Here is a 21802-nt window from a genome sequence, read left to right as displayed (position 1 = left end):
AAGATGACGTTCCGATCATCAATTTTACCTCTGAGACATTTTCTGGAAAAACAAAAATTTGTATGGCGGCCATCTTGTTTTTCCGCCATTTTGATTTTTTTTCACCCACAGTAGAATTTGACCAAGATTTAAATAGGTTTCGTGAAAAAAAATATTGTTCCAGGTGCGATAGTTTTGCCAGGCCTTAGGGTGTCTCCCTGATGCGGAGCAGTTTTCGAAAACCTGGAAGTATACCCGTACTCTACATGACGTTCCGATCAAAACCCTCATACATAATTTTTATCCCCGAGGCATTTTAAGGAAAAACTAAAAATTTGTATGGCGGCCATCTTGTTTTTCCGCCATTTTGATTTTTTTTCACTCACGATAGAATTTGATTAAGATTTAAATAGGTTCTGTGAAAAAATAATCGTTCCAGGTGCGATAGTTTTGCCAGGCCGTAGGGTGTCTCCCTGATGCGGAGCAGATTTGAAGAAAGAGAAGTGTCTCCATACTCAACAAGACACTCCGATTACACTCCCATACACAATTTTTACCCTTGAGACATTTTCCGGAAAAACTAAATTTTGTATGGCGGCCATCTTGTTTTTCCGCCATTTTGATTTTTTTTCACCCACAATAAAATTTGACCAAGATTTAAATAGGTTTTGCGAAAAAAAATTTGATCGAGGTATAATAGTTGCGCCAGGCCGTAGGGTCTCTCCCTGATGCGGAGCAGTTTTCCAAGATCTGGAAGTTTTCCCATACTCACCGGAAGATTTGGATCACATCCCCCATACATCATTTTTACCCCCCGACGCTCCTTCTGGGAGAACAACCCTGTCAGTGAGTCAGTGAGTGAGTGAGTCAGTCAGTCAGTGGGTTTGCAGCTATATATAGTATAACTAGATGTCGCGTGGTTCGCTCGCAGCAAGCTGCTCGCGTGTCTTGTTTTCCCGCCATTTTTTTACCGCGATAGAATTTGACCAAGACTAAAATAGGTCTCGTGAAATCAAAAAAGTTCTAGGTGCTATAGTTTTGTGAGGCCGTGGGGTGTCTCCCTGATGCGGAGCAGTTTTCCAAGATGACGTTTCGATCACACCCCTATACATCATTTTTACACCCGAGACATTTTCTGGAAAAACAAAAATTTATATGGCGGCCATCTTGTTTTTCGGCCATTTTGTTTTTTTTTTCACCGGCGATAAAATTTGACCAAGATTTAAATAGGTTTCGTGAAAATAAAAAAGTTCCAGGTGCGATAGTTTTGCCAGGCCGTAGGGTGTCTCCCTGATGCGGAGCAGTTTTTCAAGATCGAACAGTTTTTCCATACTCAGCTTGACGTTTCGATCACACCTCCCATACATCATTTTTACCTCCGAGACATTTTCTAGAAAAAAGAAATTTTGTATGGCGGCCATCTTGTTTTTCCGCCATTTTGATTTTTTTTCACCGACAATAGAATTTGACCAAGAATTAAATAGATTTCGTGAAAAAAGAATCGTTCCAGGTGCGATAGTTTTGCCAGGCCGTAGGGTGTCTCCCTGATGCGGAGCAGTTTTTCAAGATCGAACAGTTTTTCCATACTCAGCTTGACGTTTCGATCACACCTCCCATACATCATTTTTACCTCCGAGACATTTTCTAGAAAAAAGAAATTTTGTATGGCGGCCATCTTGTTTTTCCGCCATTTTGATTTTTTTTCACCGGTGATTGAATTTGACCAGGAATTAAATAGGTTTCGTGAAAAAAAATTTGATCCAGCTATAATAGTTGCGCCAGGCCGTAGGGTCTCTCCCTGATGCGGAGCAGTTTTCCAAGATCTGGAAGTTTTCCCATACTCACCGGAAGATCTCGATCACACCCCCCATACATCATTTTTACCCCCCGACGCTCCTTCTGGGAGAACAACCCTGTCAGTGAGTCAGTGAGTCAGTGAGTCAATGGGTTTGTAGCTATATATAGTATAATAACTAGATGTCGCGTGGTTCGCTCGCAGCAAGCTGCTCGCGTGTCCTGTATTGGTTCGAAGCTTTTTCCCGCCATTTTTTTACCGCGATAGAATTTGACCAAGACTTTAATAGGCTTCGTGAAAACAAAAAAGTTCCAGGTGCGATAGTTTCGCCAGGCTGTAGGGTGTCTCCCTGATGCGGAGCAGTTTTCCAAGATGACGTTCCGATCACACCCCTATACATCATTTTTACACCCGAGACATTTTCTGTAAAAACAAAATTTTGTATGGCGGCCATCTTGTTTTTCCGCCATATAGTTTTTTTTTTCTCTAGCGATAAGATTTGACCAAGATTTAAATAGGTCTCGTGAAAAAAGAATCGTTCCAGGTGCGATAGTTTTGCCAGGCCGTAGGGTGTCTCCCTGATGCGGAGCAGATATCGAAGATCGAGAAGTACTTCCATACTCAACATGACGATCCGATCACATCCCTATACATCATTTTTACCCCCGAGGCATTTTCAGGAAAAACGAAAAATTTGTATGGCGGCCATCTTGTTTTTCCGCCATTTTGGTTTTTTTTCACCGGCGATTGAATTTGACCAAGATTTTAATAGGTCATGCGAAAACAAAATTGCTCCAGGTTTTATAGTTTCGCCAGGCCGTAGGGTGTCTCCCTGATGCGGAGCAGATTTTCAAGATCGAGCAGTATTTCCATACTCAACAATACCTTCCGATTATACCCCCATTCACAGTTTTTACCCCCGAGACATTTTTTGAAAAAACATTTTTTTGTATGGCGGCCATCTTGTTTTTCGGCCATTTTGTTTTTTTTTTCACCGGCGATAAAATTTGACCAAAATTTAAGTAGGTTTTGTGAAAAAAGAATCATTCCAGGTGCGATAGTTTCGCCAGGCCGTAGGGTGTCTCCCTGATGAGGAGCAGTTTTTCAAGATCTGGAAGTTTTCCCATACTCACCGGGAGGTCCCGATCACTTTTCCCATACATCATTTTCACCCCCCGACCCTCCTTCTGGGAGAACAATTATGTCAGTGAGTGAGTCAGTCAGTCAGTCAGTCAGTCAGTACATGGGTTTGTAGCTTTATATAATATAACTAGATGTCGCGTGGTTCGCTCGCAGCAAGCTGCTCGCGTGTCCTGTATTAGTTCGAAGCTTTGTATGGCGGCCATCTTGTTTTCTGCCGGCGATTGAATTTGACCAAGACTCGAATATGTCTCGTGAAATCCAAAAAGTTCTAGGTGCTATAGTTTTGCCAGGCCGTAGGGTGACTCCCTGACGCGGAGCAGTTTTCAAAGATCTGAAAGTATTTCCATACTCAACAAGACGTTCCGATCAAACCCTCATACATAACTTTTATCCCTGAAGCTTTTACTTGAAAAAAGAAAATTTTGTATGGCGGCCATCTTGTTTTTCGGCCATTTTGTTTTTTTGTCCCCGGGGATTGAATTTGACCAAGATTTAAATAGGTTTTGTGAAAAAAGCACCGTTCTAGGTGAGATAGTTTCGCCAGGCCGTAGGGTGTCTCCCTGATGCGGAGCAGGTTTTCAAGATCAAGAAGTATTTCCATACTCAACAATACGTTCCGATTACACCCCCATACACAGTTTTTACCCACGAGACATTTTCTGGAAAAATAAAATTTTGAATGGCGGCCATCTTGTTTTTCCGCCATTTTGGTTTTTTTTCAGCGGGGATTGGATTTGACCAACATTTAAATAGGTTTCGTGAAAAAAATATCGTTCTAGGTGCGATAGTTTTGCCAGGCCTTAGGGTGTCTCCCTGATGCGGAGCAGTTTTCCAAGATGATCATTTTTACCTCGTAAGAGATTTTCTGGAAAAACAAAAATTTGTATGGCGGCCATCTTGTTTTTCGGCCATTTTGTTTTTTTTTCACCGGCGATAAAATTTGACCAAGATTTAAATAGGTTTCGTGAAAACAAAAATGTTCCAGGTGCGATAGTTTTGCCAGGCCGTAGGGTGTCTCCCTGATGCGGAGCAGTTTTTCAAGATCGAGCAGTATTGCAATACTCAACATGACGATCCGATCACATTCCTATACATCATTTTTACCCCCGAGGCATTTTCGGGAAAAACGAAAATTTTGTATGGCGGCCATCTTGTTTTTCCGCCATTTTGGTTTTTTTTCAGCGGGGATTGGATTTGACCAAGATTTAAATAGGTTTCGTGAAAAAAATATCGTTCTAGGTGCGATAGTTTTGCCAGGCCTTAGGGTGTCTCCCTGATGCGGAGCAGTTTTCCAAGATGACGTTCCGATCACACCCCAATACATCATTTTTACCTCGTAAGAGATTATCTGGAAAAACAAAAATTTGTATGGCGGCCATCTTGTTTTTCGGCCATTTTGTTTTTTTTTTTCACCGGCGATAAAATTTGACCAAGATTTAAATAGGTTTCATGAAAACAAAAATGTTCCAGGTGCGATAGTTTTGCCAGGCCGTAGGGTGTCTCCCTGATGCGGAGCAGTTTTTCAAGATCGAGCAGTATTGAAATACTCAACATGACGATCCGATCACATTCCTATACATCATTTTTACCCCCGAGGCATTTTCAGGAAAAACGAAAAATTTGTATGGCGGCCATCTTGAATTTCCGCCATTTTGTTTTTTTTTCAACGGCAATTAAATTTGACCAAGATTTTAATAGGATTGGTGGAAAAAAATAATGTTCTAGGTGCGATAGTTTGGCCAGGCCGTAGGGTGTCTCCCTGATGCGGAGCAGTTTCTGAAGATCAAGAAGCATTTACATACTCAACATGACCTTCCGATTACGCCCCCATACATTGTTTTTGCCCCCGAGACATTTTCTGGAAAAACAAAATTTTGTATGGCGGCCATCTTGTTTTTCCGCCATTTTGATTTTTTTTCACACACAATAGAATTTGACCAAGATTTAAGAAGGTTTTGCGAAAAAAAATTTGATCCAGCTATAATAGTTGCGCCAGACTGTAGGGTGTCTCCCTGATGCGGAGCAGTTTTCCAAGATTTAGGATTTTTCCCATACTCACCGGGAGGTCCCAATCACACCCCCCATACATCATTTTGACCCCCCGACGCTCCTTCTGGGAGAACAATTATGTCAGTGAGTCAGTCAGTCAGTCAGTCAGTGGGTTTGTAGCTATATATAATATAATAATAACTAGATGTCGCGTGGTTCGCTCGCAGCAAGCTGCTCGCGTATCTTGTTTTCCCGCCATTTTTTTACCGCGATAGAATTTGACCAAGACTAAAATAGGTCTCGTGAAATCAAAAAAGTTCTAGGTGCTATAGTTTTGCCAGGCCGTAGGGTGACCCCTGATGCGGAGCAGTTTTCCAAGATGACGTTCCGAACAAATCCCCCACACATAAATTTTACCCCCGAGGCATTTTCGGGAAAAACGAAAATTTTGTATGGCGGCCATCTTGTTTTTCGGCCATTTTGTTTTTTTTTTTCACCGGCGATAAAATTTGACCAAGATTTAAATAGGTTTCGTGAAAACAGAAAAGTTCCAAGTGTGATAGTTTTGTCAGGCCGTAGGATGTCTCCCTGATGCGGAGCAGTTTTCCAAGATCTGGAAGTTTTCCCATACTCACCGGGAGGTTCCGATCACACCCCCCATACATCATTTTTACCCCCCGACGCTCCTTCTGGGAGAACAACTATGTCAGTCAGTCAGTCAGTACATGGGTTTGTAGCTTTATATAATATAATAACTAGATGGTGCTAAGTGCGCTCGCTGCTAAAGCAGCTTCGCGGGCGTTGTATGTGGATTGACGTTTTCGTATAGTTTGTTTCGCATCACAGATTTGTAATAACTATTAAGACAGACACAAAAAGAAATAAAAAAAAATGTGTAGGATATTGTTGGTTTTTATGTTATCAAAAAATAAAAATATAACATTATATTCTCTCTCTCTCCCTTGCATTGTTCCCATATGGTGGTGGGGTCTTTTTTCCGAGTCTTTTCCTTCCACTTCGCTCTGTTGGATGTATCGTCTGCGAAAACATTGCAGGAACAAAGATCTTCTTTGATGACATCTGCTTCTTTGCCTTCTGTATTTCCTGTTAAAAATAAAATAATATTAATTTATTTATAATAACGTATAGATATAATATCCTTTTCTTAGTCGATAGCGATACGTTTTTGCCAAAGTGGTCGTGGTCGTCATGTAACGTACCTAAATTCTTGTCACTATTGATTGCTGGCTGTCACACTGCTGCATTCATTGAAGAAGCTACCGACATCAGGCTTGGTTGATATAATACTATTGTATTAATAATCTCCTACGCAGTTCTTTGCCTTCTGCATTTCCTATAAATAAAATATATATTAAATATTATATAATAATTTCTTTTCCTTGGTCGATAGCGATACGTCTTTGCCAAAATAGTCGTGGTCGTCATCTAACGTACCTCGATATCTTGTAACTTTTGATTGCTGGCTGTCACACTGCTGCGTGCATTGAAGGACTTCAGGCTTGGTCGATTTTATTCTATTGCAATCATAATCTTCTACACAGTTTATTACACTCTGCATTTCCTGTGAATAAAATATATATTACATTTTTTTTCCTTAGTCTATAGCGATACGTTTATGCCAAAGTGGTCGTGATCGTCATGTAACGTACCTCGACATCTTGTTACTTTTGATTGCTGGCTGTCACACTGCTGCATTCTTTGAATGAGCGGCCAACATCAGGCTTGGTTTACATAATACTATTGTATTAATGATCTCCTATGCAGTTTTTTGCCTTCTGCATTTCCTGTAAATAATAGTATTTTATGCAACAGTTGTATAAGAAGGGTCAAAAAATGCGAGTGGCGTGAGTTGCGATGTGAGCCTCGGCGAACATCGCAATAAGAGACGCCACGAGCATTTTTTGACCTAGTTATACAACGTTGCATACAATACTTTTTCTACGACGACGTAATTTTAAACGAAACAAAAATTTTCCAATTTATTTTCCAACGCGCGGGAAAATGGCGGCAAATGTATACTTTTTTTTATAGTATATCTATGGCACCAAACAAAGTAAAGGTGCCAGTTTCCAGGTCAAAAAAAAAAAACAACAACAATGCTTTTTTGGCGACATTATAGTACAGTTACACTTTGTAAACAATGCTTTTATAGGCCATAGAGCGTACACTTTTTCAAAGAGTTTAATTATGTATGTACTTATATTAGACTTTTTGGTTATTTAAATGCCAGATTAAAGTAGAGGAGTAGAAAAAATATATAATTAAATATTATATGTAATTTATTTTCCTTAGTCGATAGCAATACGTTTTTGCCAAAATAGTTGTGGTCGTCATGTAACGTACCTCGATATCTTGTTACTTTTGATTGCTGGCTGTCACACTGCTGCATTCATTGAAGGAGCTGGCAACATCAGGTTTGGTTTATATAATACTTTTGTATTAATGATCTCCTACGCAGTTTTTTGCCTTCTGCATTTCCTGTAAATAAAATATATAATTTATTTTCCTTAGTCGATAGCGATACGTTTTTGCTAAAATAGTCGTGGTCGTCATGAAACGTACCTCGATATCTTCTTGTAACTTTTGATTGTTGGCTGTCACACTGCTGCATTCATTGAAGGGGCTGCTGACTTCAGGCTTGGTCGATTTTATTCTATTGCAATCATGAACTACACAGTTTATTGCCATCTGCATTTCCTGTAAATAAAATATATATATATATATATATTTCCTTAGTCTAATAGCGATACGTTTTTGCCAAAATAGTCGTGGTCGTCCTGAAACGTACCTCGATATGTTATAACTTTTGATTGCTGACTGTCACACTGCTGCATTCATTAAGGGGCTGCTGACTTCAGGCTTGGTCGATTTTATTCTATTGCCATCATGAACTCCTACACAGTTTATTGCCATGTGCATTTCCTGTAAATAAAATATATATTATTTTTTTTTTCTTAGTCTATAGCGATACGTTTTTGCCAAAGTGGTCGTGATCGTCATTTAACGTACCTCGATATCTTGTTACTTTTGATTGCTAGCTGTCACACTGCTGCATTCATTGAAATAGTGGCCAACATCAGGCTTGGTAGTACTATTGTATTAAAATCTCCTACGCAGTTTTTAGCATTGTGCATTTCCTGTTAAAAAAAATAATAATGTTAATTTATATAATTATATTAACTTTTATTTATAAATATATACATATATATATTAGGTGATTTCCAAACTACCCAGGAGGTACACCCAGTAGCTCGCTTTTTTTCATGTGGTTCCCCCGCTAATCGAGGCCGCATCCACCTACTTATATGAGAAGTAGGTTCTATCTAATGAGTTAGCAATAGTCATTCAATAAGCAGAGAAATGTGAAAGAAAAAGCAATTTTTAACTAAGCAATTTAAAATAAAAAGCAATTTTCAGCAATTAGCATGCAATAAGCAAAGCAATTACTCAGTAATTGTCAAACATAAGCGAGTTGTATAATTTAAAGATATTATTGACAATAACAAACATGTACTGAGTTTGTTAATACTTACATTGAGTTATCATCGCTAAGTTGACCAAATTATTAGTACAGGTTATCACATTCACTAAATGAAAATATGTGTTTTTATCAATTGTAACAATGCTTGCATGACCTAACCAACCGTTGGTGTTGTGGACGCCAATCTTCAGGAGACAAGTGGACGGGTGTGAGGAAAACTGGCAAGATGAACACGTCGGTGTGGGTGCGACTGGTGCACGGGAGAGAAGTGGAGCTAGTTGGCAGATGGAATTAGGCATCACTCTCTTGCTTCAGTTAAGTTCCACTCAGATCAGGTGGGTTGTCGCGTGGATGAACATCGCATGGGTTGGAGTAATTCGGAGTAGAACTGTCCATGTTGTTCCCTTCATCGTAGGCACTTCAGTGGACTGTGGGTCGATCAACAATAGTTACGTGAGTTGGCTGTCAAACCGATATGACGTGCCAGCCGAATCTAGCGACCAGGTATGCAGGGGATGGAGGTATCCTGTGGAGTAATCATATCAGCAAAGGTGAAAATGTCGATTGGGAGTGAAATGGAGGGAGAAGGGGAGCTGCAGTCAGCGGTCACGATCTTGCTGTAAATAGACTACATGCTCAGTTTACGTGTAGTTGTAACTGTTCGAAGTTAATTGAAAACGATCGATATGCAAATTCCTGTTTAATGAAACAAGTAAAAAATGAACAGGCAGGTTTGTTTTTTCGGTGTTTAAACGCTAAAGACCGTTGTTTGTTTATTGATTAGCAGTGGTATGATGAATTCTTGGATACTGATGAATGCTAATAAGCTAAGTATTTAAAACAAAATCACATTCAGAAGCACTAAAAACACATTAAATTAAAGAACGAAATAATACCTCATGAAATATTATTTAATATAATATAAAGGATGGAAAGAAGATATGACGAGAATTCTATTTAGCGTGACATGGCTCTAACCAGTTCAACTGGAAAACATAAAACCATATAAAACCTAAGTTTTTGTTTAGCTCATACACGATATTATGTTTTTTGAGGAACCGTCTCATGCGAAACAGTGTTCTATTGAAAAGTATTATAAGAAGAAATGCAAAGAACACCATTTAGCGTGACATAGCTCTAACCAGACCCACTGGAAAACATAAAACCATGTAAAACCCTAAGTTTTAGTTTAGCTCATACACGATATTATGTTTTTTGAGGAACCGTCTCATGCGAAACAGTGTTCTATTGAAAAGTATTATAAGAAGAAATGCTAAGAACACCATTTAGCGTGACATAGCTCTAACCAGATCCACTGGAAAACATAAAACCATATAAAACCTAAGTTTTAGTTTAGCTCATACACGATATTATGTTTTTTGAGGAACCGTCTCATGCGAAACAGTGTTCTATTGAAAAGTATTGTAAGAAGAAATGCAAAAAACACCATTTAGCGTGACATAGCTCTAACCAGATCCACTGGAAAACATAAAACCATATAAAACCTAAGTTTTTGTTTAGCTCATACACGATATTATGTTTTTTGAGGAACCGTCTCATGCGAAACAGTGTTCTATTGAAAAGTATTGTAAGAAGAAATGCAAAGAACACCATTTAGCGTGACATAGCTCTAACCAGGTCCACTGGAAAACATAAAACCATATAAAACCTAAGTTTTAGCTCATACACGATATTATGTTTTTTGAGGAACCGTCTCATGCGAAACAGTGTTCTATTGAAAAGTATTGTAAGAAGAAATGCAAAGAACACCATTTAGCGTGACATAGCTCTAACCAGATCCACTGGAAAACATAAAACCATATAAAACCTAAGTTTTAGTTTAGCTCATACACGATATTATGTTTTTTGAGGAACCGTCTCATGCGAAACAGTGTTCTATTGAAAAGTATTGTAAGAAGAAATTCAAAAAACACTATTTAGCGTGACATAGCTCTAACCAGATCCACTGGAAAACATAAAACCATATAAAACCTAAGTTTTAGTTTAGCTCATACACGATATTATGTTTTTTGAGGAACCGTCTCCTGCGAAACAGTGTTCTATTGAAAAGTATTGTAAGAAGAAATGCAAAGAACACCATTTAGCGTGACATAGCTCTAACCAGATCCACTGGAAAACATAAAACCATGTAAAACCCTAAGTTTTAGTTTAGCTCATACACGATATTATGTTTTTTGAGGAACCGTCTCATACGAAACAGTGTTCTATTGAAAAGTATTGCAAGAAGAAATACAGAAAACACCATTTAGCGTGACATGGCTCTAACCAGATCCACTGGAAAACATAAAACCATATAAAACCTAAGTTTTAGTTTAGCTCATACACGATATTATGTTTTTTGAGGAACCGTCTCATGCGAAACAGTGTTCTATTGAAAAGTATTGTAAGAAGAAATGCAAAAAACACCATTTAGCGTGACATAGCTCTAACCAGATCCACTGGAAAACATAAAACCATATAAAACCTAAGTTTTTGTTTAGCTCATACACGATATTATGTTTTTTGAGGAACCGTCTCATGCGAAACAGTGTTCTATTGAAAAGTATTGTAAGAAGAAATGCAAAGAACACCATTTAGCGTGACATAGCTCTAACCAGATCCACTGGAAAACATAAAACCATATAAAACCTAAGTTTTAGCTCATACACGATATTATGTTTTTTGAGGAACCGTCTCATGCGAAACAGTGTTCTATTGAAAAGTATTGTAAGAAGAAATGCAAAGAACACCATTTAGCGTGACATAGCTCTAACCAGATCCACTGGAAAACATAAAACCATATAAAACCTAAGTTTTAGTTTAGCTCATACACGATATTATGTTTTTTGAGGAACCGTCTCATACGAAACAGTGTTCTATTGAAAAGTATTGCAAGAAGAAATACAGAAAACACCATTTAGCGTGACATGGCTCTAACCAGATCCACTGGAAAACATAAAACCATATAAAACCTAAGTTTTAGTTTAGCTCATACACGATATTATGTTTTTTGAGGAACCGTCTCATGCGAAACAGTGTTCTATTGAAAAGTATTGTAAGAAGAAATGCAAAGAACACCATTTAGCGTGACATAGCTCTAACCAGATCCACTGGAAAACATAAAACCATATAAAACCTAAGTTTTAGTTTAGCTCATACACGATATTATGTTTTTTGAGGAACCGTCTCATGCGAAACAGTGTTCTATTGAAAAGTATTGTAAGAAGAAATGCAAAGAACACCATTTAGCGTGACATAGCTCTAACCAGATCCACTGGAAAACATAAAACCATATAAAACCTAAGTTTTAGTTTAGCTCATACACGATATTATGTTTTTTGAGGAACCGTCTCATGCGACACAGTGTTCTATTGAAAAGTATTGTAAGAAGAAATGCAAAGAAAACCATTTAGCGTGACATAGCTCTAACCAGATCCACTGGAAAACATAAAACCATATAAAACCTAAGTTTTTGTTTAGCTCATACACGATATTATGTTTTTTGAGGAACCGTCTCATGCGAAACAGTGTTCTATTGAAAAGTATTGTAAGAAGAAATGCAAAGAACACCATTTAGCGAGACATAGCTCTAACCAGATCCACTGGAAAACATAAAACCATATAAAACCTAAGTTTTAGCTCATACACGATATTATGTTTTTTGAGGAACCGTCTCATGCGAAACAGCGTTCTATTGAAAAGTATTGTAAGAAGAAATGCAAAGAACACCATTTAGCGTGACATAGCTCTAACCAGATCCACTGGAAAACATAAAACCATGTAAAACCCTAAGTTTTAGTTTAGCTCATACACGATATTATGTTTTTTGAGGAACCGTCTCATGCGAAACAGTGTTCTATTGAAAAATATTGTAAGATGAAATGCAAAAAACACCATTTAGCGTTCCATAGCTCTAACCAGATCCACTGAAAAACATAAAACCATATAAAACCTAAGTTTTAGTTTAGCTCATACACGATATTATGTTTTTTGAGGAACCGTCTCATGCGAAACAGTGTTCTATTGAAAAGTATTGTAAGAAGAAATGCAAAAAACACCATTTAGCGTCACATAGCTCTAACCAGATCCACTGGAAAACATAAAACCATAATAAAACCTAAGTTTTAGCTCATACACGATATTATGTTTTTTGAGGAACCGTCTCATGCGAAACAGTGTTCTATTGAAAAGTATTGTAAGAAGAAATGCAAAGAACACCATTTAGCGTGACATAGCTCTAACCAGATCCACTGGAAAACATAAAACCATGTAAAACCCTAAGTTTTACTTTAGCTCATACACGATATTATGTTTTTTGAGGAACCGTCTCATGCGAAACAGTGTTCTATTGAAAAGTAATGTAAGAAGAAATGCAAAGAATACTATTTAGCGTGACATAGCTCTAACCAGATCCACTGGAAAACATAAAACCATGTAATCCCTAAGTTTTTATTCTGCACTTACTATGTATATTATCATTGTTATATTCATGGTAAGTTGGATTTACTGTAGGTGTATGCAAATTAATAACAAGCATAGTTGTTTGTTATTTGCGTCATTATAAGTAAATAAATAACGAATGTAGACTTAAAAAAATAAAACGTAGGTAGTATGTTGACTGTACACATATGAATTAAACTATATGCAGTTACTTTCATTTCTAATAACATTTGGTGTATTTGGTAACATTTAAAACTAAACAATTTTACCAGAATATATAAAATATGACTCGCTTTCTATTTTTTTAACTAAAGGTGTTTTCTTTTACCTATAAATTTTTAAGTATTTTTTTTTTGTTTTAGCCATATTTGATTTGAAAATTTGAATATCAAAGTTTCACGTTGTTAGGTAGTGCTTTCTTCTCCAATTATTGTTTTTCCAAGGAGTAGGTATTTTCTAGCAATTTCACTTTATTTAGCCTGTATACATGTATTAATTACTTTATGTATGTTTTTGTATCGATGAGTGATCATTCTTCTGTCAATACTGGTGAGACCCGCTTGTGGGAGGCCAGAAATTGACATGATCAAATTTGTTTTTTAATTTGCTTAGAATGGTATAGAACATTCATTGTTGATTATAGGCTTCATTATTTTTACATACACCATTAAAGGTAAAGCATGGTCGTACTTAATATCCTCCTGCGGCTTAGATTTTCAAACACAATAGCGAAACAATGGGATTTGGTTTAAGGACTTTTTTCATGTTTAGCCCATCTGACAGTTTACCCATGTTTATGAATGAAAAAATTGTTCGTCACTGCCGGATACAGGTAATTATTGACCTATTTTATTCCACAACACAATAAATAATGTTCTAAATAACACTTTTCATTTATATATTTGTAGCCACAAATCTGTGCAATTGATGATGCGTCTTTGCTGACACTATGACGATGACGATTCATACACCATTGAATGCTAATGTATAATATTATACTGTACTGATTCGACGTACCATAACACATATTCTTTATTCTGTCCGTTCCATTACAGGACACGCGTGTTGTACTATGTAGCGTTTATGTGTACTCATTAATCGATTTCCAGCTTGGCATTTGTTTAAGTTTTTGGATCTTTCTTCGAGCAGACATTTGTAGTAATGTTATTTCTTAAAGTTTCCTTGATGATGAGTAAACAGGCATCCGGGTAGTTTCCTTTCTTCCTTATATTTATTATTTAAGGCGTATATTTTTTTGTTTGTTTACTTAATTCTAACTTAAGTTACTAATATACGCTAGTATAAAATATTCTTTAGTACAATTTTAATGGAACTTATATTTATTTACAAATCAATATAATTTGCAAATGTTAAATACATTAAAATGTTATACACTGCATATTACACAAATTTAATCGATTATAAAAACTTATTTTTCATTATACATTTATTTTCCTGAATTAATGCATGAAAATATCAAGTCATAAAATAGCTAATCCAACTTACCATGAATATCGTATTTTTTTTATTATTTTAGTAAATATATTTTGCTTACAGCTTAGTGAATGATAAAAAATAAGTGACTAAAATGACAAAGATAAATTTTACTTAATGTAAGTTAGGTATTGGGTAAAATGCTTTTGAATGACGATTTGTTTAAATATACTCGTTGAAGTATAATTACTGCATAACTTATTGCTTTAAGTTGAGAAAGTAGCACTTAAGAGAAAAATGTATCAATAAACAACATTGGTGTCTTCATCGAAATATTTTAGTATTAATGTATTGTTTATATACGCACTTAAATTTGGTAACAATATTATTTGTAAAGCGTTAGCGTTATAAAGTAAAAAATGAACATCAATAAATCATACGTTTGCTTACAAAAAACAAACAGTTTTAGCGCTTAAACACTGAAACAGAATTCTTTTCAAATAACTTCGAACAATTACCACTTTAATACACCTAAACTAAACATTGTCCATGTACAGCGAGATCCTGAATACTGATTACAGTTTCCGTACTCCCTCCTTTCCAGTCCTAAGCGACATTCAAACCTTCACTGACACGATCATTCCACAGGATACGTCCATCCCTTGTATCCCAGATCGCAAGAATCGGCTAGTACGGCATAGCAGCTTGACAGCTAAAACTCACGCAACCATTGTTGATCGACCTACAAAATCCACCGAAAATGCCTACGACGATGGGAACGACACCGACAGTTCTACTCCGGATCATTCCAACCTGCGACATTCATCCATATGACAGCTTACTTGATCTGAGTGGAACTCAGCTAAAGCAATCGAGTGATACCTGCCTCCATCTTCCAGCCAGCTCCACTTCACTCCCATGCACCGGTCGCACCCGCAGCCAAGTGTTCATCCTGCCAGTTCCCTTCACGCCCGTTCTCTCGTCCCCTAAAGATGAGCCTCCACAGCTTTAACGGCTGGGAAGGGCATGTACACATTGCCAATTGATTAACACACATTTTAATTCAGTGATTGTGACTAATAAAATGGTAAACCTAGCTTTGAAATTCAATGTAACCATCATCAAATCGAGTGCAAGCTTGTTAAAGTCAGTTCTATCGTTAAATTATACGAAAAGAAGAAAAAACAAGATAGAATGAATATAAATAATCTATACTTATAATAAATCTGTAGAGAGGTCAATTCTGTACATTAAATATTTTTTCAAAATAACTATCAGGGGGTGATAAGTGGTCGATACTGATGCCAAAAATGCAATCAGTAAAATTTTTGTCTGTCTGTCTGTCTGTCTGTCTGTCTGTCTGTCTGTCTGTCTGTATGTTCCTTATAGAAACAAAAACTACTGGACGGATTTTAATGAAACTTGGTACAATTATTCTTCACACTCCTGGACAGGTTATAGTATACTTTTCATCACGCTACAATCAATAGGAGCAGAGTAGTGAAGGGAAATCCTTTTGTATGAAAAATCTAAACCACTCAAGTTAGACGTTTGAAATTTGGCATGCAGGTACCTTAGATACCGTAGAGGCACACTAAGAAAGGAATTCCCGAAATTCTTACGGGAACGGGAATTAGCGGGAAAATCCTTTTATATGAAAAATCTAAACCACTCAAGTTAGACGTTTGAAATTTGGCATGCAGGTATCTTAGATACCGTAGAGGTGTACTAAGAAAGGAATTCCCGAAATTCCCACGAGAACGGGAATTAGCGGGAAAATCCTTTTGTATGAAAAATCTAAACCACTCAAGTTAGACGTTTGAAATTTGGCATGCAGATACCTTAGGTACCGTAGAGGTACACTAAGAAAGGAATTCCCGAAATTCCCACGAGAACGGGAATAAGCGGGAAAATCCTTTTGTATGAAAAATCTAAACCACTCAAGTTAGACGTTTGAAATTTTGTCATGCAGGTACCTTAGGTACCGTAGAGGTGCATTAAGAAAGGAATTCCCGAAATTCCCACGGGAACGGGAATTAACGGGAAAATCCTTTTGTATGAAAATCTAAACCATTCAAGTTAGATATTTGAAATTTGGCTCGCAGGTACCTTAGGTACCGTAGAGGTGCACTAAGAAAGGAATTCCCGAAATTCCCACGAGAACGGGAATAAGCGGGAAAATCCTTTTGTATGAAAAATCTAAACCACTCAAGTTAGACGTTTGAAATTTTGTCATGCAGGTACCTTAGGTACCGTAGAGGTACACTAAGAAAGGAATTCCCGAAATTCCCACGAGAACGGGAATAAGCGGGAAAATCCTTTTGTATGAAAAATCTAAACCACTCAAGTTAGACGTTTGAAATTTGGCATGCAGGTACCATAGGTACCGTAGAGGTGCACTAAGAAAGGAATTCCCGAAATTCCCACGAGAACGGGAATAAGCGGGAAAATCCTTTTGTATGAAAAATCTAAACCACTCAAGTTAGACGTTTGAAATTTTGTCATGCAGGTACCTTAGGTACCGTAGAGGTGCATTAAGAAAGGAATTCCCGAAATTCCCACGGGAACGGGAATTAACGGGAAAATCCTTTTGTATGAAAATCTAAACCATTCAAGTTAGATATTTGAAATTTGGCTCGCAGGTACCTTAGGTACCGTAGAGGTACACTAAGAAAGGAATTCCCGAAATTCCCACGAGAACGGGAATAAGCGGGAAAATCCTTTTGTATGAAAAATCTAAACCACTCAAGTTAGACGTTTGAAATTTGGCATGCAGGTACCATAGGTACCGTAGAGGTGCACTAAGAAAGGAATTCCCAAAATTCTCACGGGAACGGAAATTAGCGGGAAAATCCTTTTGTATGAAAAATCTAAACCATTCAAGTTACATGTTTGAAATTTGTCATGCAGGTACCTTAGATACCGTAGAGGTGTACTAAGAAAGGAATTTCCGAAATTCCCACGGGAACGGGAATTAGCGGGAAAATCCTTTTGTATGAAAAATCTAAACCATTCAAGTTAGATGTTTGAAATTTGGCTCGCAGGTACCTTAGATACCGTAGAGGTGCACTAAGAAAGGAATTTCCGAAATTCCCACGGGAACGGGAATTAGTGGGAAAATCATTTTGTATGAAAAATCTAAACCACTCAAGTTAGACGTTTGAAATTTGTAATGCAGGTACCTTAGGTACCGTGGAGGTGCACTAAGAAAGGAATTCCCGAAATTCCCACGGGAACGGGAATTAACGGGAAAATCCTTTTGTATGAAAAATCTAAACCATTCAAGTTAGATGTTTGAAATTTGGCTCGCAGATACCTTAGATACCGTAGAGGTGCACTAAGAAAGGAATTCCCGAAATTCCCACGGGAACGGGAATTAGCGGGAAAATCCTTTTGTATGAAAAATCTAAACCACTGAAGTTAGACGTTTGAAATTTGGCATGCAGGTACTTTAGTAAACTTAAAGCTTAGTTGCAACAGGATATTACAAAATTCCCACGGGAACGGTAGTTAGCGGGAAAAAACATTTGTATGAAAAAATCAAATCTAAATAAAAGGAGAAACTGACTGACTCAGTGACTGACATATCAACGCATAGCCTGAACGGCTAAACGTAGGCATTTGAAATTTGGAAGGGACATAGCTTAGGTACCGTAGAGGTGCACTAAGAAAGGAATTCCCGGAATTCCCACGGGAACGGAAATTAGCGGGAAAATCCTTTTGTATGAAAAATCTAAACCGCTTAAGTTAGACGCTTGAAATTTGGCATGCAGGTACCTTAGTTAACTTAAAGCTTAGTTGCAACAGGATATTGCAAAATTCCCACGGAAACGGGAGTTAGCGGAAAAAACCTTTGTATGAAAAAATCGAAACCGCGTAAGATAGATGTTTTCAATTCAATTCAATTAAATTATTTATTGCATTCCATGTAGTACAATGGGGTGTTACATAGGCATAGGAACTAAAACATGGACCCTGTAGGGCACAGCAACGTTGAAGGGAAGAGAGGAAGTGTGTATTAAAATTAAAACTCAATGAACAATCAATTAAAAAAAAAATCAATTCAATCAATTGATTCAATCTAGCATGCATGCATACCTTAGTAAATATAAAGTTTATTTTTGGCTGTATTTCGAAAAATGGGAGTTATTGGGAAAAAAATTGTATGAAAAAATCTAAACTGCATAAGTATGCACTCCCACACACACAAAGATCTCTCTCTTATATAACACGCCACGCGGACGAAGTCGCGGGCAAAAGCTAGTAATAAATAATTCGCAATATACGATAATTTCAGCACATGATTTAACCGATCTAAAAAAACCCAATAAGCTTAATAACAGAGATGAACTGTTCAGTCTTTTCAAGAAGTGCCACCCTAAATAAAGTTACGTTAAACTTAAAAGTTCTGATATGATAACGTTATTCGAGAAAGGTTGGTCATTTTCGATTCGGTGCCTGGGTAGTAGTACTTTTATGTCACGTCTTTCGCGAACGCGACCTAAAGCTACATACAGTTGACCGTGACTAAACATGTCAGATCTAAGATCGACCCCAACGCGACTAATCGTTTGACCCTGGCTCTTGTGAATAGTCATTGCATAACAGACCTGCAATGGGAATTGACGGCGACACATCTCGTAAGGGCTGTTATGTTCTATAGGCGCTTTAAAAAGAATTCGAGGGATCAAATAATCTCCTAGTTCACCTTGTTTCCGAACTTTAATAATATATGGAGATGTCTCAACAACTATTACTTTGGTGCCATTTACTAAGCCGTCCGCGAAACTAAGATTACGCGTGATTACACAAACACATTCTAATTTTAACTGTAAGTCGAAATCTGGAACACCTTGTGGTCGAAGTGTATGTAAAAATTCGGGACTAAAATATACTTGATCAGCGTTGTCGCTTAAAATTTTGTCTATGGCATAAAAATGTAATACTTCACCTGGTAGTTTATCTAAAATAACGGCATTAATTTCTCTAACTGCATCGTTACGAGTGCATAGAATTGCTCTGAAGGAGCATACGCCTGGTGAAACGGAAATCTTTTGTTACCTAACGGAGAAGGTAGGTAAAATAGGAAATGGTGTTAAAATACTGATATGTTTCAGAAATTTATAAAGTGGTGTTTACCTGAAGGGCACAGCTAGATGTTATAGACCGGTGAGCATGAGACAAAGAAAACTCCCTTTGAATTTGTACAATGTGTATTTTATAATATAATATTATAGTACAACCATGGGCAGGTAAAAACCCTATGGAGGGAGACAGGTCGCGCTTTGGTCCGTCAGGTTAATTGTCACTCCGTAACAACCATGGGATATCACTATGTTTAAAAACACTGTCCGTACACCTGTAGGCACCTCACTTACTCGAGGACCTCCGACTATCAGGCCTACCTGAGGCGTTCCGGAATACCGTACAGGTGATGAGTTGAGGCCGGCTCAGGCCAGGGCGTGCTGGACGATGGCGGCGCAGCGGGCCAACTGTTACGCAGCTGGCGGGCTGCACGTCCACCGGTCAACCTCGCAGACCTTCACCGGGCCTTATCCGGTGTGTTGACAAAAGGAGAGGCGCGGCACATCCACATGCGCGCCGCACAAAGAAAAGCTCCCACGTGCAAACAACCAAGGCAAGCTCCGCCGTAAAGAAGCTTGAAATAACTTGCCAACGCAGAAGAAAACAGTAGGAATCTTCATTCACAAAACATTGTTGAAATCATCTGATCCAATCATAAACTTCTTCTTACATTAAACTTGCAAAACGTTAGAAAATTAAAACGTTAAAACTTTAAAGAAAACAAAAACCCCATCTGCAACAAGGAATGGCAATGATTAGCATGTGGTTCAGCTGACAGCGTGGCAATGCAACTCACGAGTGTAAAACAAAGAAAATAACTTACAGGTTCATCCGGGATAGTTGGGCATCGCTCGGATGAAACCTAAACCCACCCACTGGACCTTAGGCGATGGGATTTCAGTGATGTTGCTGAAAACAAGGACCTCGAGGTTATCACAAAGTTGGTGCAAAAATATGCACGAAGAATTGCGAGGACTTACCATCTCAGTTAAGTTATTTATATAAATGGAGACATCGGCTCTTGATGTCGCCGATAAATCGTGGCTTTTAATTTGCCCACATTATTGTTACGGCAGTGGAGTCTCCGGCGCTCTCGCGACGTCCCCACTTTCCATAACCTGTCTCTCAGCTCAGCCAGCTGTCAGTCTGACACAAGAACCACGAACAAAGTTGCCAAACTAGAAAAAATCTACCAAACCATAAATTCGCCGAATCAACGACAATAATCGATCGACTTGTTTGATCCGAAACCTAAATAAAATATAATATAATTTCAATAAATGTTGCAGATAATTAAATATACCAAATTTTGAAGAAAATAAAATAATCAAAAATATTCGGGCCCATCGATAACCCTGCAGCGCCATCTGTGTTCTGTGAAACAACATTATATCTCCAGAAACCACAAGATGTCGCTACAAGGCTCGTTGGTCCGAAATGCTTCGTTACACTGGCTCAGTAAGAGTAACTTCTGGGAATACAAAATCAATTAAATCTTCTAATTCAGTAACATAATCAATAGATTCAAGTTGAACTAATTGCAAATCATTATTATTTGTTTCTAACCTTAGAGTAGGTAATAAATTTGAACCCAGTTTTAAAAGAAATTCTGCATACTGTGCGTCATCCTTACATCTCTGTGAAGTTACCAAACTAAATTTTTTCAATTGTTTCCAAATAGGAGAAGTTTTTAGTGACGCGTTTAAAATATCAAAATTCGTTCGTGCTTCTGGGACTACAGGAGGAATTTGACGAAAATCTCCTGCAAAAATAATTATTTTAGAACCAAAAATTTTGTCTGACCTCATCAAATCCTGCAATGATCTATTTAATAAATTTATAAGGTATTTATGAGCCATCGGCGCTTCATCATACACAATGAGATTAGAATTGTAAATCAATTCAGCTCTTTGAGTACCATTTGAGATGTTCCAGTATCCGCTATCATCTAATAGATGTAAAGGAAATCTAAACAAGGAATGAGCCGTCATTCCGTTTGTGTAATTCTGAGCAGCAATTGCAGACGATGCACAGGTTAAAACTATACCTTTAAGGTTACCGCGGATATATGCAGTTATGACCTTCAATAAAAGCGTTTTTCCGGTGCCGGCGGGGCCATCGATAAAAATCGCACAGTTGTTGGATTCTCGGTAAACACTATCTACGCAAAGCTTTTCCACGTAATCGAATACGGCACGTTGATCGGGGGATAACTGTGGCAACCACTCTTCTACGTATGATTTCAAACTATCTAAATCATATTCAGTGCGTTCCCTATCCAATTCCGTTGACCTGTAAATTACTTCTGGCAAACCTTGTTCTACTAAAGAAGTTCCGTGTCTACGTAGCATTCTATCTATTTGAATGAGGCACATGTTAAACGCGTTTTCTTCGTCATCTGGCACCCTGTAAAGGAAATCTTCGGCCAATTGACG

General features: G+C 37.7%; 2 long non-coding RNA genes across 2 annotated transcripts; both read right to left on the bottom strand.

Annotated features, from left to right (window-relative positions):
- Positions 1–5823: 5823 nt before the first annotated feature.
- LOC126381213 (uncharacterized) lies at positions 5824–7598 on the bottom strand. Its single transcript, XR_007568721.1, has 6 exons — positions 7490–7598; positions 7271–7405; positions 6577–6711; positions 6362–6488; positions 6127–6260; positions 5824–6010 (listed from the first exon to the last, which is right to left on the bottom strand). It is a non-coding gene; the product is annotated as an uncharacterized LOC126381213 (long non-coding RNA).
- Positions 7599–19327: 11729 nt separating this feature from the next.
- LOC126381218 (uncharacterized) lies at positions 19328–20776 on the bottom strand. Its single transcript, XR_007568726.1, has 3 exons — positions 20348–20776; positions 20191–20276; positions 19328–20100 (listed from the first exon to the last, which is right to left on the bottom strand). It is a non-coding gene; the product is annotated as an uncharacterized LOC126381218 (long non-coding RNA).
- Between the last annotated feature and the right edge of the window lie 1026 nt (positions 20777–21802).

This window comes from Pectinophora gossypiella, unplaced genomic scaffold (genome assembly GCF_024362695.1).
Source record: "Pectinophora gossypiella unplaced genomic scaffold, ilPecGoss1.1 Pgos_40, whole genome shotgun sequence".
NCBI classification, from domain to species: domain Eukaryota; kingdom Metazoa; phylum Arthropoda; class Insecta; order Lepidoptera; family Gelechiidae; genus Pectinophora; species Pectinophora gossypiella.
This window is presented reverse-complemented; position numbering and strand designations above follow the sequence as displayed.